Here is a 20,474-nt window from a genome sequence, read left to right on the forward strand (position 1 = left end):
CATATAAAAAGAAATAAACATAACAACAATGAAAACAAAATGCAAAACAAAACAAATAAAAATAACAACAAAACCAAAGAAAAGGCTGTTGCTATTTTATACTTAAAAAGTGTGATGTGTTAATTCGTTATGTTGCCCAATTATTTCACGTCCTGCTCTGGAAAAAGGACTCCCACATTTTTGCATAAAGGTGCTGTGTCACAAGACGCAGCACATCCGCGCTGCAAGGCTGCTTTGTTGCACAGCAAAATGGACAGCAGTGGAAAAGCAGATTTATCTTCTGACATCGTTATTTCTTCAATTAATACAATGTTCTCTACTCGATGCACTGAAAGTGTTTAAAAGAAGCACTTAAGTCGTCCATGAAGGCTTTTTTCCACGAGGACAAGTACAGACGAAGGTTTTGCAACGTTGCTGTCATGAGGGTTGCACGAAAGCTTCGGATGGGTTGGACACACATTCGTCCATATTTGTCTTGTTAAGAGTGGCCTTTGGCAAACTGATTTCTTCACTTGACACAGTCTTTCTGTTTGATGCATTGAATTCTGTACTTAACGGATTGAATTGTTCAGCTGAGAACCCTAAATTAAAGTTACTGAGTTCTGATGGACCTCATTGAATTTTCATTAGCAGACGAACTGAGTTTTGTTTGAGTTGATACATTGAATTCTTGAGCTGACGCGTTAAATTTCATATTTGATAATTTAAAAGTTCTACTTAACGCATTGAATTCTTCACTTAACATTCCAAGTCCTTCATCTAAGATACCGAATTCTTTAGTCTTTTCTGTGAAACATTGCAAGTCGATTCACGACCATAGCAGAAACTAGGGCGTTGTTATTCGGTCTTTCCCTGCACTTGCTTGTAGTTTTCTGTAGATGGAACTTATGTTTTATATATTTCTGGTTGTAGTACAAAACATTACAGCCTGTTCGCAAAACTATAGCTTACTGATTGAAACTGAAAGTATTTGTTAGAGTTTCATGATATTTCAAGATATTGTTAATGAAGATAGACTAGCATTGTCAGGAGCATTTGTGAACATGTAAAAATGCTTTAAACAATTATTCATTGTGTAATATATTTCTATACAGAGTTACGTTTATGGAAGTTAACTAGTAAATAACGAACTAATTTTTTTATCGTATTGTATTATTATCAACAGAAACATAATTTTTTTTAATCAAGTAAGACACTTGCAGGGAGCGATCCTTTTAATGAATTGCATATCTAATCGCTTGGTAAGACTCGCGCCATTTCTACTTCTGTTAGGATTTTCTTCTAATAACAGACTTCAGCTCTCGAGTTTCACATTTTGTATCAAAATCCGATGTGTTCTACATTCGCAATCTACTTTCATAATTCAAATCTGCTGACGTGTCACACAAAACCTTTCAACCTTCGAGAGTTTTAAACAGGAGAAAATGTTTACATTTAACAAAAGTGTTTTCACAAAGCATATTGCTGTCAAGCCTGTCATGGAAGTCTTTTTTTTTCTTTTTTTTTCCTTTTTCTGAGAACGAAGGCTGTTGGTTTGAAAACTGCACACAGTAACCTAGTAATGTCGACGATGCAGATTCCACTACAGTTGTTGGAGGTTCTTGTACGGACAGGCCACTCCTGTGCTTTTACAATGGAAAAACCACCCCGGGTGCATTCACCACGAGTGCTTTTTCGAATCCAGCCCGGTACAGAAAGAACACCCCCCTAACCTCTCCTCTCGCTTCTTACCCCCTCCTCCACAAGAGGAAGGTGGATTTTTTTTTTCTAAGAGCGAAGTCTGTCTCTGTAGACACAGTGCACGTGTGGAGCAAACCACTCGCCACAGCGCCAATTGGATGTGTGACGTCACGGGAGGGGCGTGAGGTGGGAGGGATAAAGGCCAGCCAGCGCGCAAGGAGAGTGACGTAACTTGAAAACGGTTGTAATCTCGTTGGTAAACAAGCAGCCGAGGTAGAGCGAGCTGCACGTGCTAGAGGTCAAGTGTCAGGCTGCGATGAGTGCAGGCTGAAGCGATAAAGCGGTTTCTTCTCTTTTCCACCTCCGCCAGTAGCCTTGATGGTCTGGAGGACGTGGGTAGTAGGTCCGGGGGGGACAAATTAATTTGTAAGAAGCCTTCCCCTTCACAATAAAGATAAGACTTTTGTCTTTTATTCCTGCTAAAAGCTGCTGATAACGGCAGCGAGTGTCCGGAACCCGGGTGTTTGCTGTGGGCGGCAGCAGGAAGGCCGCTGGCGGAGTGACCAAGGTTGTCGCAGCGTTGTCGTCCTTCTTCAGCGGCGAGCGTTTGTGTAACGTCTTTAATTGTTTGGGCATCGTCGTGCGTGCAGGTGGACGGCCACGTGACAATGCAGAAACAAGGTCCATGTGTGTGTGTGAGAGAGAGAATCAGTGCCTTTGTGCTCGTGAGTTTGTATGAAGGTGTATGCATGCGTAAGTCCCGAGCATTTGCGCGCAGGCACACACACACACATAACAAAAGGGTGTACACCAAAGAAAATAATTGAAGATGCGCCAAAAAAAAAAAACCCAACCCACAAGGCTTACATTAAAAACCCTGGTTTTACGAACTACGCTACAGCAGTTTTAACTAAAACATTCAACAGTTAAGCTATTTGAAATATTACTGGACGCCATAAAAGGACAAATTAGAAGGTGTTTGCTTGTATTGCAAAAATTAAAAATAAACTAAAAAAAATAAAACAGAAAAATAAAGAAGAAAAAGAAAAGAAAAGCCGTTTACCAGGATCTCACTGTCGGAATGTCTCAGACAGTATTATAGTTTTTGATATATATATTTTTTAAATCCAGACGTGAAGGTCGCATGAATGCGTTTGTAGACAACTCCCGATTGTAGAAAGTTGTCTTACCAACACGTCAAGACCAACCGAATTCTTCGCGACTTGCATTTTGAAATTCGTTCAGTAACAATCTAGTGAAAACTCGACCAAGCTAGTCTGCCAGTCTAACGTTCAGACTGTTAGAATGTAGTACAACCTGTCAGTCCATGCTGGTGACATCAGTTCCTGTGTCCTTTGTCTCAAATATGAATGAGCCACGTAGACTGAAATCATGTCACTCTGTCTACTACCTCGCCTTCTTGCCATCCTCTAGCTTCTGTCCAAACTAACGTCTAACGACTCTCTAACTCTCTCTCTCTAATCACTCTCCAAAGCTCTCTCACATGTTTTTCACTCCAATCTCTGTCTCTCTAACCACTCTCAAAACTCTAACCTGTCTGCATCTTGACTTTCTCTTTCTTCTCTGATCTCAGTGTTGTTCTCTTGTGTCATCGACTTATTTTTTTCAAGCATCAACATAGATTAACAGACGACTGAAAAATTGAATACATGCAGCTTTCCCCCAAAACATTTGAAAACGTGCTTTCAAGGAGCAAGTGTGTTGAACGTCTTGTCCGCACGCAGTCACTTGTTATTTACAATTAGTGCACCTGGACAACATCCCGTGTCAACGCACTTGACCCTGCACTTGCAGATGATCCACGTCACAGGTGCACATCGACAGGGAGGTAGGGAGGAAAAGAGAAAGGGAAAGAGAGAACACCTACGTTAAGGAAGATAAGGCTCGCACTATAACTTAAAAAAAGTAAAAATATGGTTGGCAAAATGAAAGGTGTGCAAAGTGTCGGTGCCAATCTAGGAAACACAATCTAAGACTATTTTGTGAACAATAAATCCTTCACATCAGACACTTAGCAGAAACACATCCCATTACACTTTTGCACTTGTTAATAGGCAGGCAGTGGATGACAGACACCACTTCCCATGAGGAGGAGGGAGAAGAGAGAGGATTTTTCGTAAAGCGTACTTGTCAACTCGGTTTTTTTTTTTCATTCATGCAAATTTTCAGCCTGTGGATTCTATGTAGCTGAGATCCGGTGGTTACTCTTCTGTTTTATGTCTTCGTTTCAACATCTTCAGCATGCTTACGATTTTTATTGCATCTTTTAAATAAACATAACAAATTTTCTGATGTATTAGCTTGTAGCAGTGACGGACATATTCCAGAGACACAAGGTGTTCCACAAATCTTTCAACAGATCGGGAAAATGGGGATGAAAATTCTCTTAATAGGCCGAACGCTTCAATTTTTCGATCATATTCTTTTTGTTTTTATATTTCGCAAGGAGAGAGTCGATTCAAAATTTATATGTATCAGTGTCATTAGTACTTTTCATCCATCTTCGTATAAGAGTTATCGTTTTGTTGTTTATCTCACATTGAAGAACACTTTGATGAGCAAGTGAAACAATATTTGACGAGACAGTGTGCGATTTTGTCTAAACACTGAGATGTCTGAGTAAAAGCTTTCAACGGTTCTTCTTTTTTTAATATTATTCCGGACAATATCTACTTTTACGGGACAGGTTTCGTTTTCTTACCAGCAACCACAAAATAATCAAATAATTCTTCGCTTACCCTACCGGAGCTAATAACTCTCTCGACACATCATTACCGTCGCAAGTCTCTGACAGCCTCGAGATCATTTTAGTGCAAGCAGTTCAGTGATATTAAACAGGTGACCCCGTGACCCCGTACTTGAGAAGCAGGTAGGAAAAGTGCAGCACATCTACGTGCGATGTGGTCTCCCATTGCCTGGAGGTTTAACGGCTAGTTTTTTGCTTCATAACCGAACAATGAGCTCCATTTTGGCGATCAACCACCGTCGTTTGTGTGACATAAGAGACCGTCCACACCCACCCTGACAACCGACAAACTCACGGCAAGGACAAAAAAACCCGTTTTTTTGTACTGTAGCTTCCAGACCACTCTGCCCTCCTCCTCCATCTTCTCCTCCTCCCTCCCACACACCCGTAATGAAACCTATTCATAAAATTCTGCGACGATTCCTCGTGGAGGACGACATTGTGAATGGCGAACAAACCGAGAAGAGAACGTTTTTTAATTCTTTTTTGCGGGTGAGAGGTGTGCGTCACAGAAACAATGACGTCAAACGTTTTACACCGTGCAGGGTGAATGACATCATTCAATGGCGGTGGACGCAGCACGTGTGCACGAGGTGCCAGGGATGCGACAAATGACGGGTAGCGCGGCACAGAGACGGGTAGGTAGCTGAGGTTTCCGACGCCCACCCTGCACGTGCGCGGTCCAAATTACGGAAGAGAAGGTCGCGTGATTTAAATATAAAGCACTTTCAAGCCTCCAAGCTTCCTGTCAGTAACGGACCTCACTGCGCACCCGGGGCTTTCAATCACAGCGGTGTTGGAGCGAGCAAGTCCGGGTGCGTTCGTGCGTGCGTAAAGAGTGTAGTTTAGCACGCGCGCGCGTGTGTGTGGACGAAGACTAGTTCAACACCACATGATCATTAGTCACTCATGAAAATAAAAATAGACTAAACGTTCAACGTTTTACAGACAGCACGTGCACACACACACACCCACACACACACATATTTACAATGCTTTGTTTTTGCTCGTTTATTATGCAAGAGTAATCAAAGAGAGGACTTGTAACAAAGACCAAAAAAAAAATTGTAGGACACAAGGACTTCCAATAAACAGATGATTTTTAAAATATATTTTTCGTAATAAAAACAACATGTAGTGTCTGTTCATGGTAAACCTTCATCTTGGAAAGACGAACCTTCAGGTTGGGACAGGGGGATCGAGCGTTCTCTCCATCTCGTACAGGTGAGCGACTGACAGTCACCGTGTTCGCCACCTGTTGCCATTTGATGCCGGCACGAAAATCGATGAGCGGGATTGTAAAGGAGTCCAGCTTTTGTGAGCTGCACAGGACACGGGCAAGAGATGATGACAAGGCTTTTGAACTTCGAACCCAGAGATGTGACAGTCATCCGCCTCTGCAGCTGCCTCCTTTCATAGAGTAGCCGTCATTTTGAGGACAGAAAATGCAAATGTATGCAGTAATGCAGTATCTTTCGTATCATAATCATCATCATCAGCAGCAGCAACAGCAGCATCGTCGTCGTCGTCGTCATCGTCATCGTCGTCATCGTCATCATTAGTATCGAAAACTAATGAACGAACGAGCTCACGGAACACAACTTGCCAGTGAAGGGAAGGTAGAAATAAGGTTGAACTCTGACCAATAAACAGTGTTTACATGGAATAAAGACCTAACAGGTTATTCGTAGCCAAGGATTTACCTCCTTGTCCTGTTTACACAGTCAATATCAACAATGTACACTTTCTAGTCAGAGGATTCAAAACAAAGAGAAAAAAACAATACTTGCCACTTCTATCACATATTGTTATCAATACAATATTACAATACAAGTTTAGTACTCGCAGTTGAGATGATACAATAGACCAGTTTATTCACTATACTGCACACTTCCCATCTCCTCCCCCAGTACAACAACAGAACTGAAGATAACAAATTAACCAGAGTTGCATTAGTTAATGGTGTTTACAATCAAAAGGTTATTACAGATTTTTATCTCAAGTACACCCCCTAAAAAAAGTTTACAAAATTATCAACTGAAGCATAGTGGAAGTAAAGCTGAGAGTAATAACCAGCAGAAATGAAACCCTGCATCTTTTATCTGTTTATCAAAAAAAAAACAACAACAACAAAAAAAAAAAAAAAAACCAAAAAAAAAACGACAACAAAAAAACCCCAACGAACCAACCAAAAACCAACCAAAGAACCAACCAACGAACCAAACAAACAACCAACAAACAACAAACAAACAACCAAACAAACAAACAAACAAACAAACAAACAAACAAACAAACAAACAAACAAACAAACAAACAACTCTTACTCCACTGCATCTCCAGTTCCCGAGAAGAAAAGCCGAATATCAAGCCTCGACAACCTGAAGAGGATGGGTGTCGTCCTGCAGATGCAGCTCCACATCCTGCTCACGACTCTGTCCATTGTGCTTCACACATGACTGAAGGCTTTCAGGCAACGGTACTTTTAATCACCGAGGCTATCCCAGTGTTTTCAACATAGAAACAATTCTAAAGCTATTTCTCCTCTAACCCAGTTGTTGTCATTGAACTGCGGCTTGGAATAACAATCACCTTTTGCTTGTTGATGTCTGGGCTCATGAAGTGTTTGGGTACCCACGGCCTTCCTCCCCACCCGACTCCCTACTCGCCGGCTTTACCTCCGCAAGAAAAGCTCAACAGATATGGTGGTGAACGAAGTAACCCCAAGCAAAACTGCTCTTTCCTTGACCCTTGACCTTGTTCATTTGACGTGAGCACGCACAATGAGAGCCTTTAGTGTCACTTGAAGCCACGTCGCATGAAAGGTTTCGGCGATCCCGCTTTTATCAGTTTTGTTTGACGAGCGTCGCGACGCTATAGATGCACGTGCACATCATTAGACTCTAGCACGATCAACTCTTCCACCTCCAATGGACATTCTCAGTTTCCGTGGGCGGATATGTTTGAAGGAAAAGGAAAGACTGGTTTATGCAAAAAAGGGAAGGTGCCTATGGCTTATTATTTAAAAATCGGTTTAAAATGAAAAAGGAATTTTTCTGAGAGTAGATTGTTCACGTTGCACACATGTTTGCTTAGTAAGTAACCTAAGCCCGGTGATGATGTGGTGCATTAATAACTGGAGGACGACACAGGGGCCTCGCCTCCCCCTCCTCTCCACATTATGCGTGCATCGCTAACAACCTCTCAGCGATGCTGGAAAATAATATTCTTGGTGTATTGAAGATGAATAGTGTTCACACAATGAACTGCTTGTCGACGTTTCCTCACTTTCTCTACTTTTGTGTTTTCTTTATTTATTAAGTCACAGCAAGTATATATACACAAGACATGCAGAGTCCATCCCTTCCATTCCACGAAGGACCCTTTTATAACAAACTGTCGAATAAATTAAACGTGTTTAGCAAAGTTTTTGAATGAGAATTATTTTAAAAAAACAAAGTAAGTATAGTCGTATTCAACAGGATGACACTGATTAATGGAAGACCCTTCAGATTTGTACATTTTAGACTTCAGGAGGGCGTAACTTCACAGGGAAAATGTCGTCCATTGTTTGACCAAGTTATGCAAAGATGTGTGTGAATATTACAAGAAATTAATTATTTGGAGCAAACGATTGGAAGCTTGGGTCAACATGAAAAATAAAAACTTCAATGCCAATACATTTGCCACTTCAGAGGATGGCTTTTACCGAGGTTTCTTTCCCAAGCCAACAAATCCAATGGGTCTACTTGGCGATCAGAAGAGACGGGTGGTCTATCATCTTCTGTACAAGTGAAATTTCTTCTTCTTTGGTCGTGATCGTCATGCTCTGCATCCTCTGATCGCAAAGAAATATATCAGTGGGATTGCAGTGTCAAGCATTCGTCTGTAACTGAGCACAGAACTCCAAAGGTTCATTCAGAAAACAGAGAACCCAGAATGACACAAAGCATCTCTTTCAACGCCGCAAGAGTTCTCACCTTCTTCCACTCAGTGATGGAGAACTAAGGGAGAGTACTCTGATACGGGTGCTCCTTCCTGCGGTCAAGGCTATTGTTTGAGTGATTTAGAATTTGTCATTGTAGCATGAACAGAAGAAAAAAGAAGTTTAAAGAAAGAAACACTCCAAATCCCATAACTAATTATAAAGAAAGCGTTAAGGCACTGGGAGCTAGAATAAAGAGCTTATTGTGACCGGGATTCTAAACAGCACAAAGGAGGGAAAGCACGAGGCCCACAAGGACCCCAAAGATCTCTCTCCCATTGATGTAAGTCTATTTAGCTATCACAAACATGAATGGACGAACGTAATTGGAGTCTGTGTAGAGAAAACACTCTCTTCTCGATGCCGCATGCTCGTGGAAGGGTCTGTACAGGAGCCGGCGACTGAAAGAGAGAGAGAAGAAGGGAGGGGGATGGCACGTCGTTGGAGAGGTGTTTGAGTTTGTCGGTTTAACGTGAAAAAAAGAGAGATACTCGATACTGGTTTGTTCCAGGCAAATGTTATTGAAGGATTTGGCACCTTTTCTTTCTCTGCTGCAGAACTAATGAGCAGAACAACAGGTCTGGCGGAAGCTTGGGGACAAAATCGAGCTTGTCATCGCCGCGACACAGTCCCAAGACCGGTCCTCCAGCCAACCACGGAGTAGCCAGCGTTTTCAATTTTCCCCAACATTAGTATCAGACTAACGAGTGTTAAAACTCAAAGCTATAATTGAGTATGGGCGGGTATTTACAAAAAAATTGGGACAAAGGGCAATAGTAGAAAAGACAAAAAAGTGGGGTACCAGCATTAGATGATTCCACCCCGTTGAGTTCCTCTATTCTCCTGTTGCATGAAAAACTAGTTTGCGTTTCATTTCACTTCTCGGGTAATGTACACCAAACTTGTTCATGATATGCCGCCATAGAAACGATATTTTTGGGGAATGGAAGGGTTAGCAAAGGGAGGCGTGGAGGGAGAAGGTATCGGTGAGGGGTGGGGTGGGGTAGAGGGGTTAGGGGAGGGGCAGACCGCTGGCTCTTAACACAAAGCGAGACGAGGCGACAACGAGGGGACTGACACCCGTTTCCAGCCGTGCTGTCTGCGGCCGGCTGATAAAAAGTTGTGCACGTCATATCTGATTGCTCACGTTATTAATTACAAAACAAGCTGTTGCCGGGACAATGCCGAGACACCTGTTGATCACTAAAACCAGCTCCGCTTCAACATCGATTCCGCTGCCCCCCGTGCCCGCCACCTCCCGCTGCCACCCAACCCCTCACCTCTCCTTAACCCTCTCACTAGTCTGACCTAGCGTAAACGGTGGAACACACACACACACACACACACACACACACACACACACACGTACACACACGCACACACACATACGCAAACGCGTTCAGCTATACCGACATCCACTCATGTCGACGCATGAGCTAGCCATTTCCTACACCTTTGCGAAGCGAGTTTTCGTGCTGTCTGTCAGAATCAAGTTTATCCTCAAAATTACGAGCACATTTATGTGACATATGCGACGGAGTGAAGGTCGGAAATCTGTACAACGACAAAAGAATACTAAGCGATTTCGTTTTTAGCCGCATGCAAACCTTTGGACAGAAGAAATATGGAAAAATTCCTTTTTCCTTCTCCTCACTTCCTCCTCCAGCTAAAATAATACTGAATGATGATGATGATATGATGATGATCGACGACGACGATGATGATGTATCGTCGTAGTCGTTGTCCTCGGCGTCACTAACAACCCTAACAGTCCTTAAAATAAATGAGAACTTGCTACCTTTATGTATTTTATTTATGAAAGTTGTCTTATTTGCTCGACAGGACAAAAATCGTTCTGGCCTCTCAGTCCACAATTCTCTTGTAAAGGCAAAATTTTTTGGGATTATTTTCCCCTTCTTTTTTTCTAAACAAATGAGCATGACATTAAAGCGGAAGTTGGTGTTGAAAGGTGAGATTACATGAGGTCGACTGTAACCTTGCTGGTTCAAGAGGCTGGTGGAAGGATCTGCGAAGTGTCCTTAAGTCTCATTATATATGCAGGTGACATATTGACAAATGTGTGGCAAAAAAATAAAATAAATAAAAATAAATTTAAAAAAACATAAAAAATAAAAAATCACATGTTGACCAAAGTACACACCCAACTTTGCCAAACTTGGTCAACCGCTAGATTAAAATGTTGGGAACCTTATTGCTGCATGGAGCTACACGCAATATTTACTCACAGATGTGTAACATAAAATAATAAAAAAGAATTAATTAAGAATCCGAAAATAAAAGCAATTATATCAGGATTACATTCTCATATTACGATGGGGATCAGCACCGACACATGACTCAGAAGGAAGCCGCTGGCCGCGCATACATTACCTGCACACCTTTCAGGTGTTGTCTTCAGTTGACGACCGGTGACCCGTGTGATGTCAAACAAAATGGGCACCCGGGGGGGAAAGGAACTCGTGCGGCACGCCGACTAATTGCGGGATCTCTTATCTCCTCATTTGACCATAGTTTCTTTCTGAACTGCGGCCACGCACTTGTGTGGGGGACCAGTCGCCGATTGTGCGCCGGCGGGCGGCGAGACGAACTATCGTAAAAGGGCGACTTGGGGGTAGTCGGGGTAGCGGGGTAGCCGGAGAGAGGCCACGCTCCCGGGACAAGTGTGTCATTGAGAAGCGAAGGGTGCTTTCGCCCACAGATGTCACCCTGTCCACCACCTCCCGCCTCTCAACGGTTTTATTTCAGAGTGATTACTATTGTTCTCGAACATTACCTCTACCAGTCGTCATGCTCCCCCTCCCCATCTCCACCACCACCACCACCATCCCGGCTGCAGGAGCTACCCGACGACAGTTACCGTTGCTCTCAGCTTCCGGTGGCCTCCCTTTAGCAAAGAAAAAAAAGGACACACGCCAGCGGGGTGGGCGTGTGTTTGTTTCCAATGTTTACTCGTGCAATTAAATTCTAATTCCTAACTCAGTGGACGTTTCAGGGGACGTGACCTGTGACAAGACCATGTTGATACTGAGTCGGCGTCCAGCCCTGTCAAGGGGTCAGACGCCAGGGGATGGGGTTTAGAAGCTAAAAAGTACCCGTGGTTGTCTTGTCATCAATGCAGCAGCCCGCTGTGGGTTCAGTCAGCCGTGGTCACGTGGTCAGAACGCATGTCAGCGCGTGGCACGCGCGAGCCGGTGGAGTGTGACACGTCGACACGAAAGGGGACTGTGAAAGGTAGGGAAATTAATCCCCTTCCCTCTCATTGTCTCCTCCTCTTCCACCATAGATGTTGGTCAAGTGTGAGGAGGCAGCACCTGAACACAAAGCAAACAAAGCAAGTGTGTAGGAATTGTCGTCGAGCATTTACTTTACTTTTTAAATGACGAAACCTCTCTTATCGGTATCTCTAAATCAACAGAAAGGGTTTTCCCTTCACCTCATTCGAAAGTCTACCTGCCGTATCACACAGCAGCAATTCCATCCGGGTCCTTACTTGGAGCACGCGCCGACCCAGTCTGTTTGTCGTTGACCCTTGTCACGTGATGTCAAGTTGAGAACGCCATGGCAAGCTATTTGTATGCTAATGTGTCCGCCGGGTGATTAGTCTGGAAGCCTGGTAGTCTTCGAGCTTTGGCGGCTGAGGAGGGACAGGCCTAGCGAGAGCCGCCATGTCATTGTGGACGTCATTCTCTCCCTTTTAAACGCGCGCAGATCCTACAGAAAGCAAAGGTGAAAGGTCAGGAACAAAACGATTGAAAAAGGCGAACAATAGGGTGCAGGGACTCTATCTGAAGTTCCATTTTGTCTTCATGGAAGAAAAAAAAGTATTTCGACGAGTTTTAAAAAAAGTATAATGCAGTCTTGATGCCAAAATAAAAAAAAAGCAGATTTATGTTCATTTAAAGCCATCGCTTCGTCCCTCACCTCTGTGGTTTCATAGAATCGTCATAAAAATCCTTTGACAGCTTTTCACAAGACCGAGTGCTTTGTGAGTGACAGGAGACTACAGAAATAAATGAGAAATTTCTTGTATTGTGTATTGTAAAGATACTAAATCTAGCAGCACCTTGTATACTCATACGGCTTACGGTAATCTCGAGCAAACATCACGAGGTGTCAGCGGCAGGACCATCAAAGGTCGGAGTGCTCAGTACAGTATTTGTCAACCGTGGTGTCGCGGCCTGCTCGCGGATCTGCTAGTAATAAATGGCTAAGTGAACTTGACTGTTTAAATGCTGTAAATTTTATTACCGTAGCACATGCACATTTTAAATTAAATAGCCCAATGAAACAAAGCCGCTCACTCAACGGCCGCAAACCCGCTCACCCCCGTGACGTCATCACTGGTCCAAGTTGATGTGGTTATTTCCTCCTGATGGGTGTGAATAGTTCTATCACTAAAGCTAAAGGGTTTTTTTTAAATTAAAGAATAGTGCAAGCTATAAGCTCTATACCAAACTTTGGCAGTGCCAGATCGTTGATGAGTTCAATTATTTCCGAACAGCATCATCTGCTCGGTGTCGTTCTTGTACAACCGTCAGCAGCAGCCAGTCCGCCACACACACACAAACACTTTTCTGGCAAGAGGGACTGGTGTTTGGTTGGCTGGATGGTAATAAGGAATCTTGAATCTTGGATGTTATGCCGAAACAACAACAGAAGCCACATCACGACGAGCTTGTTCCGAGCAAGTATCACAGTCAAATATAAATGACGTTTGAAGGAGGCGAGATCCGAATTCATAACCATTAATCCTTAATGTTTTGGTGACATGTGAAAAATTAAAAATGATGATTAAACAAAAGAAGGATAAAAGAGAAGGGTGCCACTAAAACAAACAACAAAACAAACAAACAAAACAACAAACAAACAAAAAAAAAACAAAACAATAACATAAGCTTATAGCATGTGACCATCCCACGACAACAATTTTTCACAAAAGTGTTTAATTAAATACAAAAATGCATTAAAGAATGAAAAATAAAGAACAAATAACAATATCGTAAGCAATAGAGTCAATAAAAGGCAGATGTGAAGTGGGAAATGGTAGAGAAAATAACGAAATCAGAATCTGAACGAAAAGTTAACAACACCTAAATATTAACAGTTAAAACATCAGAGTATATGAAAGTATATACAATATACACAGACGATCACTTGAAGTGTTTAGTCTGTACTTCCATTAGGTAGCATAAAACGTAGAACCTATATATGGCCAATATAATAAAAAAGCATTACTGTCATAAATATATCTATTAAACTCTGAAACGGATGTTGTTAATTGAATGTATGGTATTACATGGTTTTAAATGCTTTCCTGCTTGACTGGTAAATGTATTGCTTGAGACAGCCAATGAACTTTTCTTTTCTGATAATTTGGCTGCTTTGGGTTCAGATCTCGTCTCGGGCACGTCATTCTTCTTGTGCATGTCATCTGTTTACTGGGTTGGCTGCTTTGCCGTGATATAGCCTTAGTCCCATCCCTCCATCCCTTCGTTTGAAGTTCAATAATTCATTTCTCCTTCATTGAATATCACTTGTCATAGATCAGCCAATCATTATATTTTTCTAAGGTCAGAATTCCAATTTTAAGAATGGCAACTGATGACTGATCACTCAATCACAATAAGTTGCTCCACGATTGATCCAGAGATAAACCATAATCATTCTGATGAAAGAAGATTATCGTAGATGACCTCACGGACAAAGACGAAGATTAAGTTACGGAGACTTGTAGTCATAAAGGAGCACACTGACATGCCACTCACGACTGCCGCCACCCGAAAACCGCGTGTATGTGAGTATTGTTCCCTCCACACACACCCCACCACCACCACCACCACCACCACCACCACCACCACCCGAGTCCTGCGTGGGTGGGTGGGGGTGGAAGAGAAAGAATAAGCCCAGTAGAAGGAGAAAAAAAAAAGAACGCCTACCCGCAGACACTTTCAAAACACCAGTTAGGTCGCTCCTTGTTTGCTTGCTCCCTTGTGTCGCGACGTCCCTCGCACGTGACCAGTGACGTCAACAGGGGGAAAAGCGGTTAGAGACTTTCGTCACCGCTATCTCACCTGTCCTATCTCCTGGCCTTGGGAACCCTCGGGGATTCCACTCGGCGTAAAAGAGGTTCCGGTTACTGCGCAAACTGTTTCCTTTTAGCAGAATAGTCTTGGAGGTCCCCCTAACGTTCGTCGAACGGGAGCGAGGCTAGGACAAAGACCCAGGAGCGGGGAGAGGGGGTAGGAGGGGAGGGCAGGGGTGAGTGGGTTGTGGGACGGGTTAGTGTTTAATTCAGCCGTCTTGTGTTTCCTTCTTCTTTCTCGCATTTCGCTGCCCAGCCCGCGAGGAGGCCGCGCGGCCGGACTGGTGCTGCCGCCAGCCCCAGTAAAGGAAGTTCGCCGTCGGTGCCGCGCGGGGCACTCGCCTCACGTCCGCCACGCGCCCCGCACGTGCAGCCCCCGCGAGACGCTGGGGTAGTGGGGCTTGGGGTAGCGGGTGGGAGAGGGAGAAAAGGGTACGTGACCTGCCATGTCGGTACCCCGTTAACCCTCGCCAAGGTGCCTTGCTTGCCCCCGTGGCTTCGGTCGATGCAGCGTCAGCATGCTGAGGGCAGAGCAACTGGTGGTGGTTGACAGCGGGGTAGCAAGTCGCGGGCACGTCTCTGGGTACACGGGTGACGCGAGGCAGCCAACAATCCACATCATGCATGGATGTCAACTGAGCGCTGGGTACCCTTCCATAGTGCATCACGACATGATGTGAATCTGGATCATGGGCTCTCGAATTCAAAGTGAGAGTACTGAATTATGTTTATTTTTATTTATTTATTTACTGATAGATTGAAACTGTCAACAAGTTCCATTGATAACATCAGTTCCACCAACACTCGACTAATTTCCTTTTTCTTATTTTACGCACAAATGAAACAGAAACTGCTTAGGCACGCTGTTCGCAGTGGGCGGTCTTCAGCAACCAGGGTCAAAGTTCAAACCCTCCCACATGAGCCCTGGATGAGAGATGGGGGCAAATAGGACATGGCTTTCACCTTGTCGCCACATCCTCGCTCATCAGCCTACCTCCCCGCCACATCCATCCTACACAAGCTCCACCTGTGCCTCCACCCACCTCTGCAAAGTGTTTTCTACACCAAACCCGGCTTTACATTCCTGCTCTACCTCATCTGAGGCCCTTGCACGAGCTTTAAATGTCTATTTTCCAAGTGATGTAGATCCTGTTCACTAGACAGGATGAAACAAGGACAGTGTTTTCTGCTGTTAATGCAACTCGTGGTTTTGCGGATGGTAAAGTGTGTCTCCCCATAGTTTAGTCCTCTAATTGAGAGAGTTGCAGGGAGGACATGGAATATTTCTATCTGCTAGAAGCACCATGAAAAATTTATCTAGATGAATGAATTATCTTTCTGTTTCCATTTTCAACAGAAAATAAATCTCTGGGTTTTTTTCTGCCCTTGATAATCACTATCCCTCCTCTTCCTGTATACACCTCATACACACATCACCCATTATCAATCCGACTGCTAGCTGTTTGGGACTGAAAAGAAATCCGGAAAGCATGCAATAAAATAAATAAAAACAAAAAAGCAAACATTTTTCCTCGCACTCATTTTCCCATTACCGGGGTTCCATAAATATATGAGAGACCAAAAAAAAAAAAAAAAAAAACAAAAACAAAGAAAAAAACTCATACAGCGCAAAGATATTAAATTCCCGAGGGATTTTATACGATAGACACTCCAAAGCATCGCATGAAGATCAGAAGTAGGTTAAAGACTACGACGAGTGGTGCCCCAATATCTTGTTACGGGTGAATGAAGTGGAGGCAAGTGTAAGATCATGCTGGGGAGGACACCACAAGTACGATTGTCGTACCTGCTGGAGTGTTCTGCGGACAGAAAATACCCAGCTACCCGGTAGACTATTCTTTTCTGCACGGATATGCAAAGCGATCGCCACAGGGAGGCCGTGAGGCCAGGGCAGCTGTAGGAAGGTGTCGCCAGGGTGTGGAAGCAGCGGGCGGTCTGTTTTATTAGGATCCTAAGACTTCAACTGAATACCTTCTCACGATCCCTTTCTAACTTCGCTGGCAAAAAAAGGCGATCACCAAATGGCCAGCCACGGACCCTGCATCCAAACCCGCTCAGGGAACCCGAGAGTGCAGCACTTTGTACTTTCTCCCTGACCAGGAGCTGAACTTTTGCGCTGTTTTCGTAATTTCATTTCTTTTCTCTCCTTTTTTTTAATAACCCTGAAGTCAAGGTGTTTACGGCGCAAAGAGAAAGACGGAACTCGGGGGCCGGCGCACCTCATTGGACAAAACGAAAGACATTTCGAGCGCATGCGTTGTGGAGCAGGACGGCTGCTGGGATTAAAGTGGACTTGGTTTATGGCTGGCACTACAGCCATTGCTTTGCTGCCTCACAAATCCAAGAGCAGGAGTGAGTGTGTGAGCGGACAAGGAGGCACTCACTAACCTCGCGAGTCAAAAGGGACATGCACTATCTCTGGCTGAGGACTCCCAGGTTCCCAGCAACAGTAGAGAGTCATCAAACGATTTGAAAGGGGTTCGATATGGGAGTTCTTGAGGAACTCCACGTGTGTGCGGCCATTTTGGATGGAGAGCTCATGAACGAATTCTCTCAGAGTGGCTGCAGATGGGTAGGAGTGAAGCAGAGTTTGGAATAGTATAAAATATTTGTTTCTAGTTCACACCCGCCTTTTTCTCCGCCAGCTAATTAACTAGTCAGCCAGATCAGCCAGATGGATGAATACCAACTCGATAGCGCAGAAAACAAACACAGAGAAAGAGAGAGAAAGAGAGAAAAAAAGAGAAAAAACAAACGACGATGATAATAGGAAGAGAGAGAGACCTAAGTCCACATCTGAGTGCTTCAACTTTCACAACTGCCTTTGTTTAACGAAACAAAATTGTTTTTATTTCCCGGAGACCAAAACACGACGCTGAATACTCTGAGGTCGTTGAGGTTTTAATTGGGTCCATTAAGGGGATCATTTCTCAAACCTTATGCAACGGCAAGTTTCACTGTCGTTATTAGAACCCATTCCTCATACTCTTACGTAATGCAAAGGTCAGCCGAGGTCACTTCCTGATCCCTGAAGTTTATCCTTCTTGTCGTTACCCTACAACTACCAACTCCAGCTTGATGATGTTCAAACATACCGCAAGTTTTTGTTTCCAAGCAACCAGTGACACTGAACTTCTTGAAAGCTTCATAGCCGGGCCCTAAGGAGGACCAAAGTCTGAGAGTCTCGGACGCAGCACAACAACACCTGTTGACAGAGAATACATGCCAGCTTCTCGGAAAATTTCAATTAAAAGTCATACAAGTAGTTTACTGGTAGTGATGAAAAAATGTTTAATGAGCTACACTAATTATGCAGAGAGAGATGTCCAATGAAATCGAGCGACATAGAATGAATCTGTAAACATGTTCATCTAAATTTGTGTTATAAATTTACAAAATATCTTGCTGTGAACAGTAATTAGATGCAAGCAACGTTGCCGATTGACAAGTATGTCAAAGCTAAAACAAACAAACAAACAAACCAACAAACAAACAAACCAACAAACAAAAAAAAAAAAAAACAAAGCAAGCAAACAAATTGGGTTGGAGCAGAGAGGACTAGGAGGTAAAAAACATAAGGATCGTGCGAGATTTAACACTGCTCCAGAAATATCAATCTCTTAGTAGCTAAAATAATCACTTCAGTCACTTAAAAGGGGTAAAAAAGTTCGATTAATAAATTCTTAAAAAGACAGACACAAAAAAACAAAAAAAAATAAAACCACCAACAACAAAAAAAAACAAAACAAAAAACAAACAAACAAAAAATGAAAAAACAAAACCCGAAAGCAGTATTCAGATTATGGCTCAGTTGATTAAACTATTACAGAATATATAAGTTCATTTAAAATTGAATAAAGTAAGTTTATGTAAAGTTGGGTTCCTACCACACCATCGTGAGCGCTACTGAAGGGACTCGGGTCAAAAGGTTGTGACCCTCACCACTGCCAAGTGCGGCGTGTGATGACGTAAATGGCAGAGCCGTGTGGCTGAAGATATTATCATCACAGCTGTGGCAGCAACTGGAATTGTTGATCAATTAAAGGTTAACACCTCTGTGCAATCAGGAGCGTCTGTCCTTTGTTTGCGATCGACGTACGGAGGTTGGACAAATCTCTAATTGCAGAAAGATATGTTTGAACTCTAGTTTAAAAAAATAAATAAATAAAACTTGGGACAGCCCACTGAGCAGTCACGACGACGAACAGAAACGAACAGGACACGTTAGAAAAACTGAATTAGGTTCCATTACAGATTCTCTATGATTGAATTGCTCACACAGACATCCGTGAACAAACGCACTTCGTTCATCCACATAAATAAAATAAACACACACACACACATACACATGCATAAACACATACGTATGGAAGGCATACGTATGGAAGGCAGACGAAGTAACACCTCTATGCTAGCAGACCACATCCTATCCATTGTTAACATCCTCTCACAACACTACTTCGTTCTGCACTTTTGCCACCAAAGAGGACCGTTGTCGTGGCCAGGGTATGTGAACACCCCAAACCCAAGTTCGAAACGAGCACAAAGCAAAGAAATTTTATCAAAAGGCAAAAAGAACAAGGCCGTAGAATGCTTACTAGGCGAGACTCATTTTTTCTACACAATGTGTCCCAAAGAAATACTAAAAACTAGTTTCTCTCCTTGCAATAACCTTGCAGCTTTTAAATCATGCCAGTCCTGTCCAAGTGTCGTCAGTCGAAAATGCCTTCTTTATCGCAACTAGATGTCGATAAATCGGCGACAAATGTCTTTTACGATGACCAAAGGAGGGAATTAATAGGCTATGTGCGAAGGTTGAATTTATGCGTGTGTCGAGCAGTGAATAAAATGCAAGGCTGTTGTGTCACCGAGTGCACCCGTCGAGCCTTTGCGACTTGGAGAGGTGCAGTAAAAACTTGCAACTGTAATTGCTTCATTTTTTTTCTTTTTTTTTTTTTTGGTAACAAGGGTTGAATTTTGCATAGTAAGAAGTGTTTGCTTAATAAAGACATTCTTATTTTCTTTGAATAAGAGTCCTTGGTAAAGTCTGTTGTATGTCGTGGACAAAAAGGCGAGCAGTCAGTCCTAAAATGTTGTGGAGGGGAAACTACTCGCTGGACTAATATCTCGGGAGATCAAACAGAATGGAACAAATACTTTTTAGCATATGATGCCTTTCTTTGTTGTCTAGTTTCATTAGAAGTAGAACATTAGGTCGCAGATGGCAAGGTTTGTTCTTGGGGACCGTTGCAGATGGGCAAGTTGGATTGTAGAGCAGTGATGGCAAGGTTTCGTGGCAAGGTACTGTTCTGTTTTGTTTCGTGAATCTGCTTCGGGTGCAAAGTTTTGTTGTATGACACAGTCACTAGCGGGAATGTTTCGTTGAAAAGACCTTTGAACTTTACACGATTGGGGTCATCGGAACGAGGGGCACCCGATAGGATCCAGCGGAAGTAAGGCCGTAAGGGGCATGTTGTTCTCTATATTTCTTTCTTTGCATTCGATCACTGGTGTAAGTATTTCTAATCAATCTTCGAGAAGGACAAGGCAGACTGACAGACAGATTGACAGACAGGTTCTCGGCCTCAGCTTACGTCACTTGACTGTTTCGAGTAGAGGTTCCTAGTGTCCTACGACCAGTGTGCTGACCGTGCTTCGTACAAATCACTGTTTTATATTTCTTGTTACAAGATCCGGAACAAGTCGTCTCAGGACCTTGTTCTCAAATTACTGGAATCTTCTCTTCCAATCGGCAAGCAGAGTGTCCGTCTCACTTCCGTAAAATAAAATCGGTTCTACGAGCGAATCTTACAGACTGGTACGCAAACCTGACTGTGTTACAGATGCCCCAGACCCTGTCCAGTCTAGTCATTCCCACAGTTGCCCTCGCGATTGTAATATCTGTTGTGGAGGTGCCATCT

The 20,474-nt window shown here is 43.3% G+C and overlaps 1 long non-coding RNA gene across 1 annotated transcript; it reads right to left on the reverse strand.

Moving 5' to 3' along the window:
- Positions 1 to 10,264: 10,264 nt before the first annotated feature.
- LOC112565354 lies at positions 10,265 to 17,742 on the reverse strand. Its single transcript, XR_003099393.1, has 3 exons — positions 14,387 to 17,742; positions 11,941 to 12,161; positions 10,265 to 11,761 (listed from the first exon to the last, which is right to left on the reverse strand). It is a non-coding gene; the product is annotated as an uncharacterized LOC112565354 (long non-coding RNA).
- Positions 17,743 to 20,474: the final 2,732 nt, after the last annotated feature.

This window comes from Pomacea canaliculata, linkage group LG5 (genome assembly GCF_003073045.1).
Source record: "Pomacea canaliculata isolate SZHN2017 linkage group LG5, ASM307304v1, whole genome shotgun sequence".
Lineage (NCBI taxonomy): Eukaryota > Metazoa > Mollusca > Gastropoda > Architaenioglossa > Ampullariidae > Pomacea > Pomacea canaliculata.